A 22,857-nucleotide genomic window follows, 5' to 3' on the forward strand; every position below is an offset into this window, starting at 1 on the left:
AAAGCCTGGATCAGCACAGCCAAGGGTCATCATCAGCTTGAAACAAGAGGATGAGGCAAAACAGGGCAGACCTGTTTTCATGATCACACTCCTGCCTTAAATGAGTATCAGAGAGCTAGGGCTCCCCTTTTTGTGAACTGAAGCAGTACCCCCAAGATTTCCTTACACAAGAGTATAAGACCAAGCACACAGCTCCTTTCCTCCTCTTGCATCAATTGCAAACAAATAAAAAACCAAAAAGCTTTTGGTTGGCTACTAAATATTTAGTTTTAAATTTCAGTGATTACTGGAAAGTTTTGGAAAACAATTCAAGGACTTGTGGAGAATTAAGAAAAAATACTCTCCCTTTAAAAATTTTTTTGCTTTCACAATAGCAAGTGATCCCTTGCATCCTTTGACTCTCCCAAGATCACTCTGAACTTAAACTGGAAATCTGATTGGATTTTAACAGGAAATCTGGTCATGAATCCAACAGCTTTAAGGGGCATGAGTAGTATAGCATTTGAGAATGTGCTGCAATTTTGAAGATTGATGTGATTTTGTGATTTTGACAGAAAATGAAGACATAGTGAGAGGTGTCACAAGCCTCTGAATCAGCCAGATTCTTCTTAGAAGCCAAAGACAGCTTGGCTCAGGTAGGCTATTCTCCCACACATGCCTTTGCCAAAACAGAGTGTGTGCCAAGGCTTTTTTGCTATTGTTTTTTTCCTCCAGATGGTATAATGAGGGATAGACTGCTGGTTGCTTGCCAAGGGTTGTGGCAAAATGCAATCCCAAGCCTCAGTTTTGAATATCAATAGCATATCAATCACTTATTCTTCAGGTTCCTATATTTCTTGCATGTAGGGTCAAACCTCTGTCATCAGGCCAAGCCTATTAACAAGTTTCATCCAAATGTTTTGAGAGCGACAAAATTTGGTATTTTTTCTCTCCAAATGTTGACTAAAGTGTCCACTGCTAGGAAGGTAAGAGCCAATATGTAGCTAATCCTTTTTAAGAATCTGTACCTCAAACCTAAATTGCTAAATTGCTCAGGTCAGCTAAAAATAATAATGCTTTGGGTTTGCCTGTGGTTTTTCTCTGTATACATATAAAGTAAAAGCAAGAAGTTATTTGGTGTCACAAATGATTTACTTTTATGGTTGTGGTTTGAAACAAATTGAGTTTTTAAAGTTTTAAAAAAATAATTTCTTGCGCTTAAATGATGTTGTAATAATAAGTAGAGCTAAAGATGAAGATTCTTTACTAAAGGGTGTGTATTTTTTCACCAGATTGATATATACATCTTTCTCCTGTTGACATGCATTTTCAAAATAAACCTGATGTTAATTGCACCTTCCCTGGGTAACACAATGGCAGAATGATCCACCTTCCATCTGTCAGGTGTTTGAGGGGGTTAAACACATCTAGGAACAAAGTTACCCCCTGAGAGTACCACATACACCCTATTTAGTCACTGTACTCGAGAAAACTTCCAATCTAGATAGGGTTAGTGACAAAACAGTCAAGGAAGTCAATTCCCTGTCATCTTTGGGTGTAACTTTATTTTATATAAACTGTTCTTGTTCTAGGTGTTCATTTGACCTTGCAGCAACCCAAGGCATCCAAAGTGATGGTGACTTAAGTGTGCTGACATTTATGATAATAAAAGAAATTTTAATATGGGATTATGCTGCCATTTTAATAAACTACTACAAATAGTCTCTCTCCTGTAGCAGGAGAGGGCAGGGTTGGTGTTGAGTAATATTTTTTAAAGACTTCAGAACGACAGCCTGTATGACAAACACATGTAAGAAGATGGTTTTGCTACGAATTATAAAACAAAGGAAAAAGTTCTCCAAAAAACAAGATTAGTTTTTAAAAGTGACTTGACAAGCTAAGTACAAGTAAGCTTGTTCTCCAATTTAGGCTGTTTGGAAGGAGCATGGATGAGATTTTTAGCATCTTAGTGATATGACAACAGACAAAATCTACAATCACTCTTTAGGTTCCCAGTACACTGTATTTGGAACACCAAAAGTATTTTCTTCTCCAAAAAATAATAGATTATTATCCCAGCTGGCAGGAATAACCTGTAAATTATATCTATATCTGGCACATATGGAAGAAAAGCCATCAGATAGTATCATACATGAAAAATTGGTTGCCTTGGTCTAGTAACAAAAGGTTTAGGCATAGCATCTTTTAATTTGAGAAATGATGAAATCAGCAGTGGCAAAAATAACATTGCTAGTTTCCAAAAGTAGATATATTAGATTGAGAGGTAGGTCATTTGTCAGCCACCCCTTTAGATAAAATAAAATGGAAGATAAAAAAACGTTTGCTCAGTATCCCAAAGCCAGGGACTGCAGCACAAGATTAAGTATTCTAAGGCATCTACCTCTTTCTCTGTATACCTCTAGAGACACTGAAGAAAATCTTAAATTTCAGCATGCTTTGGCATCTCAAGTTCTGGATGGACAGAGAGAGATTGCAGGGAGTTGTCTTTATACAGCTGACATCTGTAGCCTTGAATGTCATTCATAAATTAGGCTCCTATCAAATAACAGTGCCCCTAGGCATCTGCTGCTTAAAAACTGCACTTCAGAGGGACTGAGCAATCTTCTGCAGGATGGATTAAGCATTTTACAGTGCTCATAAGAAACCAATCTGAAAAATAGGTACCAAACCAATTTAATCATCTTTGTTGGTGGATCTCCTTTAAGTCCTTAAAAATCTGCTGAGAGAAGTGTGAAGTTCCTTTTGCAGTATTTTTGAGAAATTGTTTAGCTATAACTTTACGTGATAGATGCAGAAAAGGAATGTAGTGCGCCATTTCAATTCTGCCTTTTGTCTTTGGCAGTTGATCTTGAGTGCCCACAGAGCCCATTAAACTCATTTTGCTATAGCTTTACTATTGACATTTGAGATTAAATGCCAGGGTATGAAAGAATTTTTTTTAAGGACTATGATTTTTTTGTTTCAATACAGCATTGTCAGGACCACAAGACTGTAACAGTCTGCTGTGGTGTGTTATTTCAATCATTTCTTCTTGCCTAGGGAAAATATTTCTGATTAGCATAGTTACTGTCCCTTTGTTACAAGGTTTATACAAAATTCAGCAGTGTTACTGCAATTGAACTTAACAGGAGCTGTGAATGCTTGGCCCTGGATTTTCCCTGTTTGCAGAGCTCACTTATCTCCTCTCGTCTGATAAGCTACAAAACAGAATAACTCCTTTACCAAAGCAGTGGTGAATCTTGGTGCTACAATGCTACAGTAAAAGATTTTTCTGTCCTAAAACAATGCTTTGCACAGGTATTCTTACCCACCCAGTTGTCATTTAGTCTGAAGGAGATGGAGGCTGAAGTTCTGGGGGCTTTAGAGGCTGGTCCAAGAGTGCCCACCTGGTCTGCTCTCCATACAGCTGGCAGTGGGGGTGGGTCCAAAAGGAGGTCAAGAGCCAGTGCCTCGAGGTTTGACCTCTCATGTTGGTTCTGGGGCAGCATCTCAGCACGTCTGTGTTGAGGCCTGGGAATCTAGTTCTGTATCTTTCTAAAAAAGCCCCAGAAGAGTCCATGGAAATGGACTTCTGCAAGTGTAGGACACACATGTGTAAGTTAAACACATTTTTCAGTGTTTTTTCCTGCTCTGAAATGATCTTAAACTTTCAAGGGCAACATGTGGTTGAAGAGGTCTCATAAGGTGTTTATATAATTGTGATTGTATGCAGCCTAATAATACACTTTCTGCTCTGCTGCTTGATGGAAACTTTTCCTTGATGTCCACTGGATATTAAGCAATTTAACGACTTGATGAATAAGAACAAGGTGATTGCAGAAGTAGTCTCAGCCAGCTAAAAGTAAGCATGCATCTCTCTTGGCTGCTCTGCTTTCTGTTTAAATGGTACATTTAATTATAGGCATTGCATTTGGGAAGAGTTCTTTGGTTTGCAGCAGATACCCGACAATGTCATCTGGACTTTTCTGTTATAGCAAAGACTTTGCCTGAGGGTTTGCCTGAACAATGTTATATTTTTTATCCCACCCAGTGCATAAGAAAAGACCTTCAGGGAGCAAACCCAGCCCAGGTTCAGCATCTATTGCTGAAGTCACCTAGGACTCACAACTTGCTTGGAGGGCAATGCTCTCTCAGTGACTTAAGAGGGGGGGTTTGGCCAAGACTGTGGCTGTCTTTCCTCTTACTTTTGTGGGGTTATTGCAGTCTGCCTGGGCCTCCCAGTGTAAATAGCATTTACACAAACCCTGTTGTCAGCAGTTACGTTCGGAGAGATTCTTCCTTTCTGCTGCTCACTCATCCTCTTTGCTCCAAGATTATGTGCGCATACAGATACAGCTTCCAGTTACAGTTTTGACTTCTAAATTTATGAATGTGTGTCCAGCTTCTTGTGCTACTGCTGTTGCTGTCATCTCTCTTTCATCTCTAGTGGGATGGCGCTTGTGACATTTGCAAGCTTTTTGTTGCTTAGTCTCTTTCTTGAAGAGCACCCAAGATGGTATTAAATACTTCTGAAATGGCTCCACACTGTGTTCCTGGTATGTTTTTAGGCCTGTAGTTTGGCTGATTTTTTCTTTTTTTAGATCCTAGATTGATTTGTTACATACAGATGGAAGAAATAGAGTTCTTTACTGTGACCCCTGTCTTGCCCCATGGCAGCCTAGTTAGCTACTGATCAGCAGCTACAGCTGTAGACTCCAAACAAGAAATCCAGAATGTGTTCTGAAGAAAAGCTAATTTACCAAGGATCATTTGGAAGTCCTGCTGATGCCTGGTTTTCTGTCTCTGGTGTCTATAATTGGCCTGGGCAATGCATGGCTGTTTGTATCTCACACCATGCACTGCTTTATTTCTCTGGTAAAGGTTAACTGTTTAACTGATTAATTGTCCGATGCCAACGCACTAGATTGAGCAGTGGCAGCTCTTGGATTTTGAGAAGATGCAGCACATTGACTTTATAAATGTAGCATCTGGCTTTTCCTATTTTAACATGTGATAGCATTTAAAGAGTTGGCCAGGCTTCTGGAATTTTAAATACCAGATGGGAATTTTATATTCCCTGTGTACTTTATTATGTCTAGTAAATACTGAAAGAAGTGGTGTCTGTCTCAAAGAGGACCTATGATTTTCAGCCCACAAATGAATGGGCCTTTATTTCTGTTGCTACTTTCAGAATTCTCATTATCACCTCTGTCCCTTCCCCACCCTAAGCCTTTTCCATGTCCAGCATGCCTGCTTATTGCTTCTATAACGGCTTTTTTAGGAGCAAGATGCTGCCTTCTTTTGTTGTTGTTACAGGAGCTAAACTTAAGAGCAAATGACAGATAGGAACTGGGCTGTGCCCAGATAAAGTTTTTAATGCTCTCAAGCATTTTAATATAAACACAGTTATTTTCAAATTAAATAAAGCCTTTAGAGTCTTTACTCTGCATTAGAAAAAACAAGATAAAAACCAAGCAGACTACAAGGCAAACAGAAATTTTTAAACGCCGGTGGACTTCTGATGTTCTCAATACAAGTTACTGTTCTGTGTTCTTTGTTATGCTTTACAAGCAACACAGAAATAAACCTTCTGTAGTCAAGATAAAGTGAGTCTCAGATTCTCCTGAGAGAATCTAAACTGCAGCAGGCACTGTATCTGCAGCTCCTGTGTGTCAACTGCTATACCTAGTCTGCAGTGGAGAGAAAAATAATCCATTTCTGATGAAATGGCTCTTTATGATGGGTAGTGTCAGTAGTAGAGATGCTGAGACACATGTAAAAATAAATATGTACAGTCCAATAGAAGAGCTCATTAGATAGTTGCAATAGTAGTTGGTCAGTGCAACTGTAATATTTTCTTTAATTTTTTAGCTGAAGATCTACATCTTCCTTAATGAGGATATTCCTTAAAGTAAAGGGAAAATTAATGATCAGAATTTTTATATAAATGTATCCCCCAATATTATATTAATTTAGATTTGAATGTGTTTAGATGTGGAAAATGTTCATTTATTTTTTAAAAATAATACTTTTAAAGGCTTTAAAATACATAAATATATCTTATTTTTTTCTTATAATTAGAAATGTAAACACCACATAACTGGAGACAGAGTGCCTGTTCACTTGAGATTTACAGCTCACTATTGCATGCTCAGAAATAAGACACTCATCTGAGCTTCAGACCTTTATATTTTTCTTCTGATGTATAGGAGTTCCTGTGAAAATATGACATCACAAAAAGTGCATAATTGGAGCTGAATTCCCTGTATAAAGAACAGTAATCTTGAATTGTCAGACTATAATGCCTGTTCCTCATGATAAATCTGCTGCATAGCCATTAAGTTATTATATCATTATACAGTTAAGCAATTAAAATAAAAATGAAACTTGTGCTATCCAAGATTTTCAAATTGTGGTTTTGATGAACAACATGAAAACAGGAATAGTGAAAGAAAAGTTTTATATTCCTTACATTTCACTGACCCTCATCCTTTTAGCTTTTCTTCTAAATATCAAAAGATCTGGCATAACAGAGAATGCCAGGAAGCACATCTGACAAAACTCTCTCTTAAGTCTTGTTGAAAAAAATTTGGTGGAAATGTTTCTTGGCACCATCAGGTTAGCATTAGAAGTGTAATGGCTTTAAAGCAAGTCTGAACACCCCTTGACAAATGACAGTTCCAGATTTTAACATTGGTTACAGATGCTGCTGAAGATATCAAAAGAAGTATGCCCAGCAGTTGTGTAGTGCACTTGCTTACGACAATACTGTTTGTCTGTCAGAAGATCATCTGCATCGGTGGTCCAGCACTGATGATGCTGCCAATTTCTACGTTAAGAAAAGTAGAAGCCTTGATCATTTTGTCAATCACACAGCCAAGGTTCTTGCCTTTCTCTTTTATACAAAAAGCTTGATTTCTCTAGCATAGTTGGAGGGACCAGTTTGTCTGAGTTCTGAATTAACAAATTGTTTCTATTTACTTGAAAAGTAAATCAGAAGAAAACAGCCTATAAACACTATTTTGCTTATTTGTTTTCAATAATAACCATGCTAAATACTATATATATATATTTTGAAAGATATAATCGTGGACAGGATTCTCAAAACTACACCGGCTTGGACCCAGATGATCTTTAAGGTGCCTTCTAACCCAAGCAACTCTATGTTTCTGTATCAAAGCCTAATATAAGAGAGTAAATTCCAGGCAATTATTTGGACTTAGCTGCACATGTTTCCCACAGGGGTTTTGCATATGGTTTGAAGAACCAGAGACATGGTACATGCTGAAGTTGACTTCTGCTGTGAACTAGTCAGTGTGTTTGCATGAGTTTTCTAGCATTCTCCAGCCTCCCCAAAGCCACACCACCAGGAAACATTGTGTCCTTCAGCCTCTGATGCTATTAGAGGAGCCAGTTCACCATAGGTAATTATGAAAGCAGAATTATTTTTCCATGCTTTTATGTAATATGTTCAGTAATCTTGAATTACTATTAGTATTCTTCCAAATTGAATTGAGGAGTACCAGGGGGGTTTTGTAGCTATATCCAGACACTTAAAATGAAAGACTCCTAATGTGGTCTCCTTAGCACTGGTTGTTGCCCCGGAAGCATTCTAGGAAGATCAGAGTCACTGGAATTAGAATGAAGGTCTTGTTGTCACTTATTTTACATTTCTCTGGGAAAAGTTATCTTTCTGGGAATGATTTTTCCTCCAGTTTTCAAAAAGGAATATCAATAAAACTTGGAAATTTGAATGTAGATTTCAAAGATTTATATTTAAAAATGTAAAATGAAGCTAATCAGGCAATTCTTACTAAAATTGTCTTTTGTTTGGTTTCTTGATTACAGAGCTTGGAGATAAAATTAAGAGAACATTGCTTAAGTTGATATATACAGTTTTAGGTTTAGAATTCTTTTAAAACATCAGAAGAAAATACCTCATTTTGCTCTTAAAAGTTCTGGTATCAGGCAATTATTTAAAAGTAGGGGTATTTCTCATTCAAAGACAGCTATGGTCTCATTTTCCTTATTAGACACAACTCTCATTGGAATCATCCTGAACTTTGCTTCGGTGACTGGTATGGGTTTGAATGAGACACTGACATTTTCAGGAGGCTCATTGTTACACTTCTACTTTGCTGTGTCTTCCATTCCACTCCTTTATTGTGGCAAACCTATTGCCCAGTTTACTTTTGTTCCAAAAATCTATTAATTTTTTTTTTTTTGTAAGAGAAAAAAAATAGGGGAAAAAAATGTCTCTGTATCAAAGGAAATGAATATTTTTGTCTCAGGGAACACTTATTTTTAAAAATTCTTTGAAAAACTTCAATAAAATAAAACCTGTGGTATACTCTCAGTGGACTGTGGTGTATAAATATCTGTATTTTGACCCAATCTGTTTCAAGCAAGTCCATAATGTATTTGACTTTTACATTGGTATAAAACAGCAATCAAATTAACTAGATGCTGAGTACATTTAAACTATAATTTCTCCTTCCAGTAGGTCATATGGTGAGATAATTTTTCCAGAGATCTCTCTCCCTGCCTTCTAACAACCCTCTGTTTCTTGCTACTGTTGACATGAGAAAGTTCTTACAGAAGAGAATGTGAGAATACAGCTTCATCTCTGACATCATCCTTTCATGTAAGAAGAGCTTGGAAAAGAAATTTCTGGGTACTCTTGGATACAAATCGTGTATTCAATAGATAACTTTTTAAATGATACATTGCAGTTTTCTGTGTAGGATACCCTCATTGTTCCAAGGATAATAATTAATTGGTTATCTGTCAAGCTTATCCCACAGGACCTAATCATCTCCATTTTTGCTAATACTACCTTCTTCTCCAAAGGTGCTTTTTCTTTCAAATTTAATAAATGATTACCATAATTAATTTAAACATGGAGATTTGTTTGCAAGCTGCCCTTAGGTTGAAGTCTGTGGCTTCTTTTTCAGGCCTTGCCAGTGTTGCATACCTAAAGTCATGTCTGTTCTTTTGTCTGCTGTATAATATCATCTCACAAACAGTGCTACCTCTCCCTGCAAACTTAGTCTTACTTAGAAAATACACTAATTAATTTCCATTATCCTTCTACTTTGCATATTTTCCTCCCTACTTATAGTTTTATGTAATTTGCTTTGCTTGGCTTTGGTTTTTTTCATTACACTGTGAGCTTTTAAGTTTGGGGATATAACTTAATAGGATCTGATTTAATAAGATGCCGGCAGGTAGTACAGGACGTAAGTAGTTGAAATAATTGTTCATAAATGCTTTTTAATTGTTCATAATGCTTTTTAATTTAATAAATATATCTCCAGTACTTACTGTAGAGCATTTTATTTCAAATTTTCTATTTTAATATAAAAGTTCCCTTTGTATTAGACTCCTGCTCATCCAGCCTGTGAAGTTAAGCACTGAAAGTTCTGCTGCTGCCAGGGGGTCAAGGGGAAGTGTCACCAACTAAAAGTCTGACTGTGTGGTTTTAATTGCTATGTGCTACTAATTTGATGAACTGCCACACAGGACAGGTGTAGTAGGGCGGTATTCAATGTTCCCTAGCTTTCAAGTGTCCTTGTCATGTCTAAATAAAGCACTGACATTTCTGTCATCAAGTTTTGGGTTAGAATCTCAAACTTAAGGTAGTTTGAAACAAACAATTTTGTGAACATTATGATGATGATTAAAGAGAGAAGTTCTACCCTCTCCATAACATTAATGACAGACCAGATAATGCCTTTTCCAGCCTCGAAATGAGGTTAAGCACTTTGAAAGCCAAGGCATATCTACTGAAGTGAAATTGAGCTTTTCAGAGCAGACTATCCAATCATCTCACATAGCAAGCAAATCACTCTGCTCAGTGATTTTATAATGTAGAATGTTTTTAGAGTGCTATTGCAAACTTCATATCATCTGAAGCATAAGCCACCCTAGGCCTGCTATGCAAATGACTCTATTAGGGACAGCTGAACAAGTGACAAATCTGCACACAGATTGCCAGATAAAGTAGTACAAATTCTATGAGTAGCTGTGCTATTTAACCCTTCCAGTTTGGTGAAACACGCTTCTCTAATGATGCTCATGTTGTTATTCCTCTCATAGATTACATCCAATCATTTAAGGATTTTAAAGCTAGTCTGTCTGGGAAAACATGAGGAAAACGTACATTATTATGCATTTGCAGTCAGCTGTAGTGACTGAATTGGAATGAATTTCCTTCTCCTACAATTTTTTGGATCACTTTTACAATTTGGTCGTGAATTTGGGAAGAGCGATGCCAAGCCATTCTACACTCTTCCCACAATTGTGCTGGTGATGTTTGCTGTCTTTGTCAAAGGGAGATAGAGCAATGTTTATTTTCCCAAAACTGTAGATCCACTTTAACAAATTACAACCTGTTTTTGCACCTCAAACCAAACAGAGCTGTGCTGGAGCAAAATTCAGTGAGCAATCCTCACCAAATGTTCTTCCAAGGCCACTAAACCACTGGGTACTTGTCTTTTTTAAACCTTCTAATAAAGAAATAATGACATTTCAGCATATGACATTATTTAAAGTCCAGGCTTGAGATGTAATTTTTCATGTTTTTAAAGTTTTAATATTTTTAAAGTCTTTATCTTCCTCTTCATGGCCAGGTAATTTTGCAGAATGGAGTGAAAGGAGGGTGTGGCTATATAGTTACTTGTTTTTACTTTCTAACTTGCCAGTAAGAAAGTGTCATTGCTTTTCAGAATATAAAAATGTGCTGCAAAATTGGAGACTTGTGGAAGCTGTGGCATATGTTTAGTGTTTCTCAGACAGATCTGGACTTCTGTTTCTACTTTGTGGCCAACCACAACCATGTGGCTCCAGCACAGATGATGGACAGGGAAAGCTTAACGTTTGCCAGCAAATAATCTTTTGCTTTAGCCAGTTGAGGTTATGTCTGCGAGCTGACTTGTCCTTACTGTGACCTGCTTTATTCCTCTCAATTCTACCTGAGGAAAATGGGTCTAAATTCTGCATATATTACCTAACCCACTTTGAATGTTTGTTTCGTATTATAATTGGAGCCTTACTGGAGCTATTTTTAATCCTTTGCAAACATGGTTTAATAGAAAGCGTAGAGAAAACAGTAATCTAATCTCCACGAGGATTTGCATCAGTGATGTAGGATAGGCAAAGGACATATTCCCCAAAGCTGTAGATCCCAAATTACAGGACTTGCCTTGTGCATGTTGGAGCAGCAGGAGCTGTCAAGTTGCAGCTGTCCTCTGCACCACTGCTGTTGGCTCACAGAGCAGAAGCTGTGTTTGCTTTGAGCCCCTCCTAAAGTTTGATTCCCAAAGAGATCTTCACCCTGCAGTGTCTGAGAGACATGGTGGGTGGAGCAGCTACTTTGCTTCTCCTCACTCTCAGGCTCTGCCCATGTTGGAAAGCACCACTAAATAGATGTCTGTGTGGGGAAGGCAGAGGGATGTTCCCTTTAAGTGTCTTTCAGTCTTCCCATCACTGAAGCCTGACAAAGACTTCATTATTTATAATTACTGTAATTTTCTGTTGCCAAGCTATAATACAAAATGCCTATGTGGATATTTTTATACATTTACACTATTGTCTGGCAGTTGGGGACTTTGTAAAGATGCAACTTTGAATTCTGGGTGATTTTATTAAGCCATTGTATCATGAGTGCTTTGATATGCATGTGACCCATGATAAGCTGTTGAGGCAGAACAGGGCTGAGGGCTGGGTGAGGAGGAGGTGAAGTGGCTGCTGAGCATGCTCTTCAGAACGTGGGTGTGGGGATGTGAAAATTCAACCTCTAAAGGTTGCCTGAAGAGCTTGGAGCACTTATATCCAGTCACTGGAGTTGCAACAAATTAAACTTGTACTCATTATTTAGTATTCTAATGTTTGCATTGAAACACTGTTTTATTGGTTAATTATATAGCATGCCTTTATGTGTTCTCTCTATATAGAAAATATTTCCAAAAAAGGTCATAAGATTTCCTTTTCCATTCCCTGATTTAAATTAAACAGGAAAACCTTAATATGCTGTAGCCATCTTTTAACCTTGCAGCACAGGACTATGGTAGCATTAATTTTTTTTGTGAACTTGATAGTTTTGTTCAGTACCAAATTAAAAATGCTAACAAATGAAAAACACTAAAGCAGAACTCAGTAACACATCATGTATTACTGCTGCTCCTTTGAGAAAATTATCTTGCTCTAATGTAGTAGGATCAGCTTTACCTCTCACTCCAAAATGTCTTCACATTGTAAATAGCACATACAGCATTCTGTATACATACTGTAATTGCACTTAGGCTTGACTCATTCTCATGCTCCTTGTTTCACTGAAGTCAATGAGGTTATATGGTTAAGTGAGAGCAAAATGTACTCCTTTCATTTAGACTAAAATGGCAAATTACTGCTGTGAGTGCTTCTGGGAATATAGTGAAAGTCACAATAAAATTTAAATATAATTTATGCATTGATCTGAAATAGGAAACTTTGAATGCTCAGGAATGTTACAGAAAATTGGAGTGATTAGTGTTGAATTTTGGTCCTGTTTCTTCATTGCATTTTTACCACCTCATTACAGCTCATTACAGAATTTGAGATCCGGTATTGCTTCTTACAAAAGAGAAAAGCAGTTTTTGTCTAGTGACAAAAATAAAAGTGTTGGACTCACTCTTTACCAGAAAGAATTTTTAAAATAGTTGAAGGGAATAAAATTATTGAGCACAGATATGGGCTGAAATTGACAACATTTCATAATAAAATACCAGAACAGTGACTTTATTTTCATCATCAATCATCATTATTGTAAATGTGTATGAAGAGCATTGTGATTTGCACAAGTCACTACATGCTCATCTGCATCAGATGTGCAACCAGGACTTGGCTTTTTCCTATCTCAGCTTTTTCTCTTCATACTATGGTATTCTCTGCTGTGACACATTGAATAAAATGGAAGATTATTTCCTCAGATTCCAACACCCAATCTAAGTGTGAAAAATCACCTACATGTAAGTTTTAAAGACCACCTTGTAGGATATGTACTAGCTTTTTTTTTATACAGAAGTACAGAGCACTAGCAGCATTTGTGATTTATCAAGGCACTGCAAAGAAAAGGCTGATGTCTTAAACACACTACACTTCTCTGTCCCAGGCCAGAGCTGGAACCTGGACTACTGCTGAATTTTAGGTTAGTGGGGTAGATGCTGCATCCTCTATGGGGACAGTGAAGTCAATGTCCTGATGATAAAGTGAGGAAGCCTTAGACAGCCTGTGAGAAGCAGTGCTTGGTACGATGGGGCAGGAAAGGCTCTGCGGCATGTGTGAGGTACAGCAAGTGAGGGAAGTGGTGCAACAAGGCTTTTGCATAGATCTTAGAAATGTGGGAGTCTGGTTTAAGGTATAACTTACGGTAAACCAAACTGAGATATGAAGATGAATTGGTGGTGTGCCAAAAGCAACAGGGATTAATGTTGATTCTCAATAGAAAGGCATGATTATATCTTCTTTGTGTGTTTAGCTTTATTTGGGGGGGGGGGGGGGGAAATCTAGTTTTAAATACCAGTGTAATATTTCTGCAGTAGTGAATATTGTGCACAGAAAAAACTGGACAGATCAACTGCAGTGACTCACCTCTACTTAAGTAATTACTATTAATGCCACACTCTAGGACCACCCAGTGAATGTGTGGATGGGTGTGTAGCATTGCCCCGGTTTTGCATGTGCAGAAATTAGAACATGGCACCCTCTGGGTCCAATTGCTTTCTCCTGCACTCTCAGAGGCTGTGTGGAGCTTTCTGAATGCATGCTAGAGAAGTGTAGTTTTATATGGGCAACTTAGCTCCTTTCAGAAAGTCACAGAGCAAGTAAATGCCCCAAGCTGTGTCTCTACTTTTCACCTCATAGAGACCAAATGTAGGCTGGTTAAATGGATGAAAGGAAAATGTACCTTTTCTTGTAGCCTGGCCACAAGAAAAATAAGTTTTCTAATTGATTGGGTCAAGAGGACCTCAGGGAACCCTGCTTGGATGAAAACGGAATGCCATTTACAGCAGTGATAGGAAATCTGATCTAACAGTGTCGTAGTGTTCAAAATCTGATTTAACACAGCTAAAGCAAATCAGGAGCCTCAGAGATTCAAGTTAAAACTAAAGTTAGAGGCAAATGTGAATAGCTTAGGCTGTGGAGGGCCAAACTTTGTATGCTCTGAGGCCATATTCATTCCCAAGATAGGCCAAACCTCTGTAGTTACATTTTCCATTAAGAGCAGGTTTCTTACGAAAATGTACTCAATGACACCAAAACCTCTCACAGGCTTTTTTAGCTGATCCCTCCACCTAGCTTCCAAATCTGGCAGGCTCATAGGTCAAATTAGGGTCCTGAACTGATTTGTTGGCAATTGTTGGTTTAAATGATACAAATTGGTGATGACAGGTGAAGCAACAACAATAAAACCAGCCACATCTTCCTATACATTGGAAATTGAGGAACTCACGGGTTAAAGTTGCAGTTTTCAGGGAATGCTCTTGCCTTTCAGCTGCATTTTGCAGAGGAAACTGAACAATATATTCTTTATGCACTAAGAGCAACCTGGAGTAATGTTGATAATATAAGCAAAAATCTAAAATCAGTTACTATGCCCATAATACCAAATGCTAAAGCATTTTATGTCTCTCCTTCCCATATTAATGTTTATTTCTTTTCCTACAAGTGTTCAGGTTCTCAAGCCCTCAGCAGGATTCTCCTGGCAGGCAGAAATTGATGCAGCTGCCTCTTGCAGATGCTTGTAAACATCTTGTATTGGTCATGGGGCTCTGGCAGGTGAGCAGGGTGGTTATGTATGATGAGTTATAGTCTCCACTGATGACCTCGTGGGAGAACCAGAGCCCCCTGGAACAAATCAGTGCAAACAGCTTTCATGTGTTCAAGAGGTGGGGCAGAGAAGCAGGGCCCACCCAGTGGTGGTATAGCTGCAGGGCAGCCTCGAGTTTTGTCTAAGAGGTGAGTGCTTTGGCACAGCAGCAGGTTAGAAATGCAAGGGAGGGAAGAACCAGTTGTGCTGATACCAGCCTGTAGCTTGTACAACTATAAAAGAGTAAAGGATCAGCTCTTCATATTAATTATCCAGACAATCTATGTCACTAAACCTATGGGTAATTACTTATGTAAAGTTTTTTTATTTCTATGTACCTATAGAGAGAGCTCTCAGTATATAGATACTGATGGTTTGCTATGGCTGAATGATGTGACCCTTTATTTCGAACTTTGAAATTGATTTTTTTTTTCTAAATAGGATTTTAATAAGCCCACAGGAATTAATTAATTGGCAGAATTAATTGGCAGAAACTGATCTTGACCTCATTTTCCAGACCTTGGAAAAAATGAAATTGTAGCAGTTGACAGCTACATATAAATGACAGCTTTGCACAATAATTTATTTGTTAATTTTTCCTACTTGGAGATGACTGTCCTTGTACATGAGGGTTATTAGTATTTTTTTGTTATCTGCATTTTCTATTTAGTTATTATAAACATGCTATTAGTGTTCTATATATTACTCTAGTCACATAAAACCTAGACTTTATTTTGTTTTTGTGAAGCTCTTACTTATTTTTCTACACAGGTTTTTAGTGGGTCTGCAGGAAAGAATGCTTCTGGTTTTGATTTATATTGAAGTATGATTCCTGAGGGCGGGATTCAATAATACAATCCATTTGTCTTAAGCACTGCAAAGGCTCATGGCAAATCTCTAAAAATAAATTTCTTGAGAGACAGAGAGAAGATGTGCGTGAGAGAAGCTGTACAGTGGTTTTAGCAGTCCAGAACTGTGAGGTGTTTTCTTTTTTTACAACCAGTCTTTAAATGGTTACAGATTTTTTTTGTTTTAATAGGATTACAATCAAATAAGTCTCAAAATACAGACCATGTAAGTAGAAAAAAGTGGATATCATTCATAAAAGCAAATAAGATATATTTAGGAATTCAAAATAAAATCCTATCTAAGCATGCTGATTAGAGCATAAGATCTCTCCTACAGAACTGGACATAAAACCAGAACTAGAATGTGACGTTAACTAGAAATCATTTAATCCTGTGGTTCCATTCTGACTAAATACAAAATATGAGTGGCCTGGCTGTCAAAAAGTGAACTTGGAAGCAAATGGAGGGATAATTTGAAAGGCTGATAGCACAGCACATGTGCCAAGATGGGAGTCAGGGGAAAAGAGATATTTTAGTCTTGATCGTGTTGCCTCGAACTCAGGTGTCTCCCCAGTGCAGAGCTGCTCTCAGGAAAAGCTCTGCTGGTAGCTGGGACAGAGCAACCTCTGCATCCTCCACAGAGTGTCTGACAGGTGAGGCCCTGCCTGCTCATCTGCTGGGAGCTTTGCCTGTGCCTGCCACCTCTCTGGAACTCTGTCAGGCCACTGCCAGGGAGGAGGAAGGTGCTGGCCCCTTCTTGGGGGCCCAGCCAAATGCTGGTGCACAAGTGGCCTTGCTTGGTCACCTGCACAGTGTGAGCCCCATCTCACAGGGTTAAATCAGATTGTAGAGGTTTACAAAGTAAGTCACTTTGTGAAATGGTTTCCAAATTTGTGATGCAAGTTTGGGAATGAAAATAAGGTTTAGGGTCCTTTGAGTTATTCGCCCTTTCTGTAGGGAGAGAAGTTGTGGTGTGAGGCAGGTTGATTGTAGATTTGAGTGAGGCCTGACTGTAATAATCCTGAAAACCAAACAGTGAAAGTGATATGGATAATGTTATGCAAAACAGAATGAAGGAACTGGGGTATAATTCTGGCTTGCAATACAACAGGGAATATATCAGAAGATTCTGTTTTGCTTTGCTACTCTGGAACAAAGACTGGATGTGCAATATGTGTATTGGTTATACTTTACATAAATCCTTAAAATGTTAATATTGGAGTGGATTTGTTTGAACAGAATAGAGATATGTTCAGTTCGCTGAAAGACTTCACAATATTAATTTATAACAAAGCTGAAAAATAATTTAAGTAGACTTTTTATTAAACATGAGAGACCTAATCTATGCTTCAAAAATGTATTTGCATGGTTTGAGGGAACTTCTGGGACCAAAAGATGGTGAAAAAGAGGCTTAAAAGTAAGGAATTATGTGGTAGTGAGACTTTAAAAAGACACTGAATTTAATCCTATAAAACCTGTAGGAGTTACAGGACAGGACTTCAGCTGATAAAGTTTTTGTTGCCCCATTAAAATAATTCTTGGGTATTTATGGAAGATATCTGAAGGTTTATATTTTCAAATTGCATTCCTATATAAAAAAATCATCTCTGAATGGAAGTCTGTGATCAGGGATTCACATAAATACAGGTGATATGACACTGCTGTCTCCCTCTTCTTGCAGAGCTGCCCAGGATTGAGGACAGGTGCTGGACAGAGCCAGTGCTGAAGAGCAGGTGAGGAGGTAGACCTTAGTGCCATTTTAGGGCAGGGAAAAATCGGATTAATCTGAAGTAATGATGCTCCATCCTCAAACCATGAATTTACTGCAGGAAAGTATCCTTCCCATTTTCCCCCCACCGTCTCAGCTTGTCAGCCCTGGCACAGAGAATCTGTGGCTGGACACGTGAGATGGAGCGAGAGCTGTGGGCTGTGCCAGCCTGTGCCGGTACAGGGGGATCTGCCTGGCAGGGGTGTGCCCCACACGTGTAACAAACAATCCCATGCTGGGCTTGGGATATTTGTGTGTGTGTGGTGTGCACTTGCCTGATGCCTTAAAAGGCCTATGGAGACTTTCAGCTAGCTGGAAAGTTAGTATTGCTGTGGCCTGTTTTTTGAAATGGATCTCTGTGGGTTTTTATTTATTTTGTCAACCTCATGGCTGTTAGAGATGAAACAACTCAAATGAACTTTTAAGATCAAAAGTGAACAAATTCATGTACTGACTTGCTGCAGGGACTTTGTAACTAAGGGATAGACACCTTTGTTTCCATGTCACTTTTTAAAAAGAGAGATGGTTGCTATGTAAAAGTTGACATTTAGCAATATATTATTTGCTAAATTATTAGTGGGTTTGCTTCCTGTTATCTTAATAATTTTGAGGTGTTAACTGCTAGGAAATTCTCCCTTTTTAGTAGTGGTGACTACTTCTAAAGTTATAAAGAGTTGTGAGTCATAGCAATACATGGAATTACATATAAATGCTAAAAACTGACATTTTAGTTTGCCTAAAAATTATTAAAGTGAAATTCCTGGATATGTATCATCCTAGTTGTTCCTATAACTTGTGGAATGAATAATTTGTATGATTAATGTGGTATGATTAACATTTTTCTGTTTGTGCAATATCAATATTTAGATAATGATTTCTTAAGTATTTGTTTTGTTTGCCAAAATCTCTTTTGAGTTTTTATCTCAAAGAAGGACTGTAATTTAAAAAAGATTGTTCTGTGCTACTTAATTGTGCCGCTTTGGATAAGCAAAACAGTAGTGCTTTATTTTAATCACTGGATAAATTTGTGTTTCTAGAACTGGTTTGTGTGCCTGAATTTACTATTTTATTTCTATGAATTCTCATGCATTCAGTTTTGAAATTTTTCTTCTGTTTGTGCCAACAAGTACCTGAATATTCTAAAAAGAAAATACTAAGTAGAATGGAAAAAATCAAATAGGTGATTTAGAATCTGAAATTAAAAAACTGGTGTTTTTGGGGGAAATTATGGGGGAAAAAGTGGGGTAATAAGCATAACATTGGAGACTAAACATTTACTTGATTATCTCCTAATTAGTATTAAAAGTGAAGAAATTCTGGAAATAATTCAGAAAACGTGAATTGAAAAAAGGATTAATTACTGTAACCCTTAGAAACTGAACAGAGTATTGAATACATTTGATGCATTGATTATAAATTTTCTGTTGAGTACAGGGGTGATTCTACTGCTCTTAATCTCTCGACTTTTGATTTTTCTTCTTTATGGTGAAGGATGTTCATATATTCTTTTTTAATTACCTAATTTATCAGTTGGGTCTCTGAAAGATCCCTTATAAACTTGAGCAACTTTACAATATGATACCAATAATTTAGCAGTTGCTGAAGTAAAATGAGATTGGGTTATTATTTTTAATTTGAAATCTTCAACTAAATTAGAGATGAAAATAATAATAAAAAAGACTGGTATAACCTAGGCTATAGAAATATCTGTTATTTCATATATATATATATATGTTATTTCAAATATATATAAAAATAGCTGTTACTTCAGACAACAAGGTGGGTTTTTTTTGCAGAGGATCATCATATCAGTGGATCTTGCATTGATGCTTGACAACAGCTTGAAATGGGTTTGGATTTGCTGCGACAATTTGGAATTGTGCTGACTTGTGGGTGGATCTACAGGTGTCTTTACTTGTGGGATTCTACCCTGTGGATTTTAAACCAATCCATTTTAGAAATTTCCGATTCTCATGTAAATATTTCATTAAGCATTTATTTACTATGCAAAAATTTAAGGAACTTAACTTTTGTTTTCATTATCCACTCACGTAGATTTGCTTATCCATATTTTACCTGTCTCACTTGGAGCCATGGGACACAGTGATCGCTGATGTCCTACTTTTCCTGTGAATGTCTTCTAAAGGACACTGTGAGGAGAAGGACACATCACAGACAAAATGCCTTTCACGTCCTTTGGCCCCCTTTCAAATGGGAAAATCTAAAGCATCAGGTGAGTCTGAATGACTGGTATACTATCAGCGAGATATATCACAATTAAGAAGCCCAGAACAAATGCACCTCTTTCCTGGGCAATGAAGCATGAGATTAAAGGCTGATGTCCAAATTTAAGAATCCAATTAGCAAGTGACTTATGTCTGTGATACAAAATCAAAATGCTGCTATTTAAGTTACATATTCCAGCACTGTGTGGGTTCATCTCCTTGTAAACTACCGAAGAATTTTTATGAGTAGTTAAATGTGTATCTGGAATACACATTTATATGTGGTGTTATAAAGAAATGGCATATGAGAAATAGTGTACAAGTGCTGCTTTCTTCCACTTCGTGTTTTCCACAATGAGCTCTTGTACACCAGGGCCTTTAGTGGTGCAAGCTACTATGAATACTGACTGCAGTTCCATAGCTTCTGATAAATTTGGGGATAAGCCAACTCAGCAGTTACACATTGGGTAGGAGAAGCATGTTCTTGAGAGGATGTTTGCAGTATCAGACCACTGCATTTTGCAATGGTAACCAGTTCTCCGCAGCCTGATGGTGCTTTGGACATTCCTGTGATATTTTTCCTAAACCCTAAGTGAATAGAGGGGAAATTGTATTGTTCCTTTGTGATATGTTCCTCTAGGAGTGAACCTATGGAACTTAGGGATTACTTTATAAGAGGAATGTGGTCATGTTAAAGACTTGAGAGGTTTTGGTGGAAGAAAGACTTGAAGGTTATAGACTAATTTAGATGGAGGTTTATTTCACAGGTCATTTATTTGGCTGATTGTGATTTTACAAAAGGAGTCTGGGGGAATACATTAATTATCTTTGAAGTGTCTAAAGTGTATGGTTTTATGAACTCACTTTACTGAGTAACGCACCTTTCTGATTTCTTTTTAACAGCTCCCTAGAATGTATTTATAACTCACAGGATCATTCCTAAGCTCAGTATCTAAACATGAGTGTTCATTGCCTGCCTGTAATAATAAATGATAATGGAAGAAGAGTATTGGGCTGTTAGTTGTAGGGATTAGAAGCCTCTTCTTTGATGACCAAGAATAAATGCAGCTGATGGAAGATAACTGAATTCACACATCTATTTATTTTCACAGAAACATCACGCATAGATTATAAGACACATATACATGTAGAGAGGGGAAAATTGAGGACATATGCTGGCCTTTCAAACAATGTAGAGAATGTGCATTTAAATGTACTTACATGTAGGTCTGTAAAGTTGACCTAAACATCAAATAAAGTCAGCCAGATGTGACCCTGTATGCCTCATAAACCCTAATGAATAACTGCTTTTATTGCTTTGCACACAGTGCATTGCTAAATGTGATTATGGAGATCTTAAATCCACATTGGTTTAGGGCAATGCAAAAAGAGCTCTGTTTAAAATCAGTGAGTAAATACATCCCATCTTAGTAGAACCTACATTGTCTAAGTGTGGCCTTGTGAATCTTGTTATCATGGTTGTCTTCATCTTAAATTGTATAATTAAAATGTTCCTGATTACCAGCTTATTAGAAGGGGCTTTGAATGAAGCAGTTGAGAAATTTGGATGAGAAAATAGGACAATTTTATTCTTTCATTGTTCTTTATTCTTAGTGATGCTTGCTTCATCCTCACAAGCTATCACTGTGTGTGGTCACTTTGCTTTGTTGTAAGGCTCTGTTCTTATCTCATCATGGCATCTGCTCACGGTCTGTGTTATGGATTTCACTAAGGTCATTTTTCCTGATGCTGTCAAAGTCTCTTTAAAAAAAAAATGCAGTTCAGAAGGTACAAATGTGAGCGTTAGTGATCATAGTCTTTTATGTGAGTTTTGGTTTGCTAGATTTTCTGGGTTTGTAGCATGAAACAAAACTTCATTAGAGAGCATGTAATTACTATGACCTCTCCTGACATTGTTGTTCGCTGTTTTCCAGTATTGCTGCAAAAATTTACAGTGAATGAGAACCTCCTGAAAGTATTCATAGTGTCAGTATTAGTCACCACAGTGCCATTGGCTCTATAAAGCTGCCAGAGACTAAGCTCCATTTTTCTCTTCTGTTCCTTTACTGCTGCAATTGCATTTTCTGAAATTAAGACCACCAGACTTTCTAGGGAAAATGTAAGATTTCACGCTAAATTTTACCTTGCTTCCAATTTTCCTGTTTTAATTTAGGGAAATATACTCAAGATTGAAAAAGTGATTCAGATAAGGTGACAGCTGGAAATGAAAACCAAAAATTTTGGCTCTGAACTCATGGACAAGATTGTTCACCCTTACAGATGATCCCTTTTCTATTGCTGGTACTGCTTGTACTGTTCACTATGGCTTACGAAAAAGCATAATAAAGAGAATGACCTGATTCTGTTTTTAACCCTTTTTCCTTCTTTATACCTGGTATTTCGTGCTTTCAGAGCCCTTCTGCTTAAACTTCAACTTCTGCTTTTAAAATTTCCAGTAGATAATTTTTTCTGCTAATTAATATACCAAAAGTAGATTGAGTTTGTCTTTGGATATAAACTGCATGGATCCTTGTCTATACAGAACAATTCATAAACCTCTCTGTAAAAGGAAGGTGGATAAAAAGAAAAGATTGGGGCAGGAGCACAAAGCCATAGGGAAGAGAGAGAACAGACTGTCTTGATTTAACCATCCAAAGCATGGAAGGTTTTGCAATATTCTTTTTTCAAGATACTCAGTTCGTTGTTCCAAAATGCCTGGTGGTGTAATAGCTATGGTGGAGTTAATTTTCTTAATTTCCTAAGATTTCTGCTGTTTCTTGAGATGCAGGAAAAAAACATCTGTGCATTTTAGAATTTATATTTTCTCCATTTATTGAATAAATCATCCTGACAGGAGATGAAATAGCTATCTCCCTGCTGTGGATATAAAAGATACAATCATTTTTCTGCTGAACATCTAGGTCTCATGCATGTTATTGTAATAGAGTTTGTTACTGCTGAGACATGGAATAAAGCTTTCACCAAAAGTTTATTTTAAATGCACTGGTTTTTGAAGCCTAAAGTAAGTGTTAGAGTAATGAAATGTTTTATATTCAGCTTTAACACTAGACAGTCATGGCAAAAAGGAAATATTGCTGCCTTCAGCCAGGTGTTTTGTATTTCATATTATTTATGCTAGGCAGGGAGAATAAGAGATGCAGACATAGCATGGAGGTGTCTGATTTTGCT

At 37.4% G+C, this 22,857-nt stretch overlaps 1 protein-coding gene and 2 long non-coding RNA genes across 9 annotated transcripts in view; 2 read left to right on the forward strand and 1 right to left on the reverse strand.

Moving 5' to 3' along the window:
- The window catches only part of LOC138113011 (uncharacterized), a 55,032-nt gene extending 33,004 nt beyond the window's left edge, over nucleotides 1-22,028 (forward strand). For 2 of the 7 annotated variants that reach the window (XR_011151965.1, XR_011151969.1), the window contains 4 exons: nucleotides 555-635; nucleotides 17,357-17,408; nucleotides 19,499-19,676; nucleotides 20,572-22,028. This is a non-coding gene — a long non-coding RNA (uncharacterized lncRNA). Of the gene's footprint in view, nucleotides 1-554; nucleotides 636-14,862; nucleotides 14,977-15,008; nucleotides 15,129-16,237; nucleotides 16,329-17,356; nucleotides 17,409-19,498; nucleotides 19,677-20,571 lie in introns of those variants that run through there. The other 5 variants (XR_011151964.1, XR_011151963.1, XR_011151968.1 and 2 more) reach the window with 4 other exon arrangements.
- Nucleotides 1-22,857, reverse strand: part of B3GALT1 (beta-1,3-galactosyltransferase 1) — a 185,724-nt gene that overhangs the window by 17,076 nt on the left and 145,791 nt on the right. The gene's annotated exons all lie outside the window — the stretch shown is intronic.
- Nucleotides 6,686-8,368, forward strand: LOC138113012 (uncharacterized). The gene is made up of 3 exons (XR_011151970.1): nucleotides 6,686-6,860; nucleotides 7,222-7,403; nucleotides 7,828-8,368. It is a non-coding gene; the product is annotated as an uncharacterized lncRNA (long non-coding RNA).

Source organism: Aphelocoma coerulescens, chromosome 7, assembly GCF_041296385.1.
Source record: "Aphelocoma coerulescens isolate FSJ_1873_10779 chromosome 7, UR_Acoe_1.0, whole genome shotgun sequence".
Classification (NCBI taxonomy): Eukaryota; Metazoa; Chordata; class Aves; order Passeriformes; family Corvidae; genus Aphelocoma; species Aphelocoma coerulescens.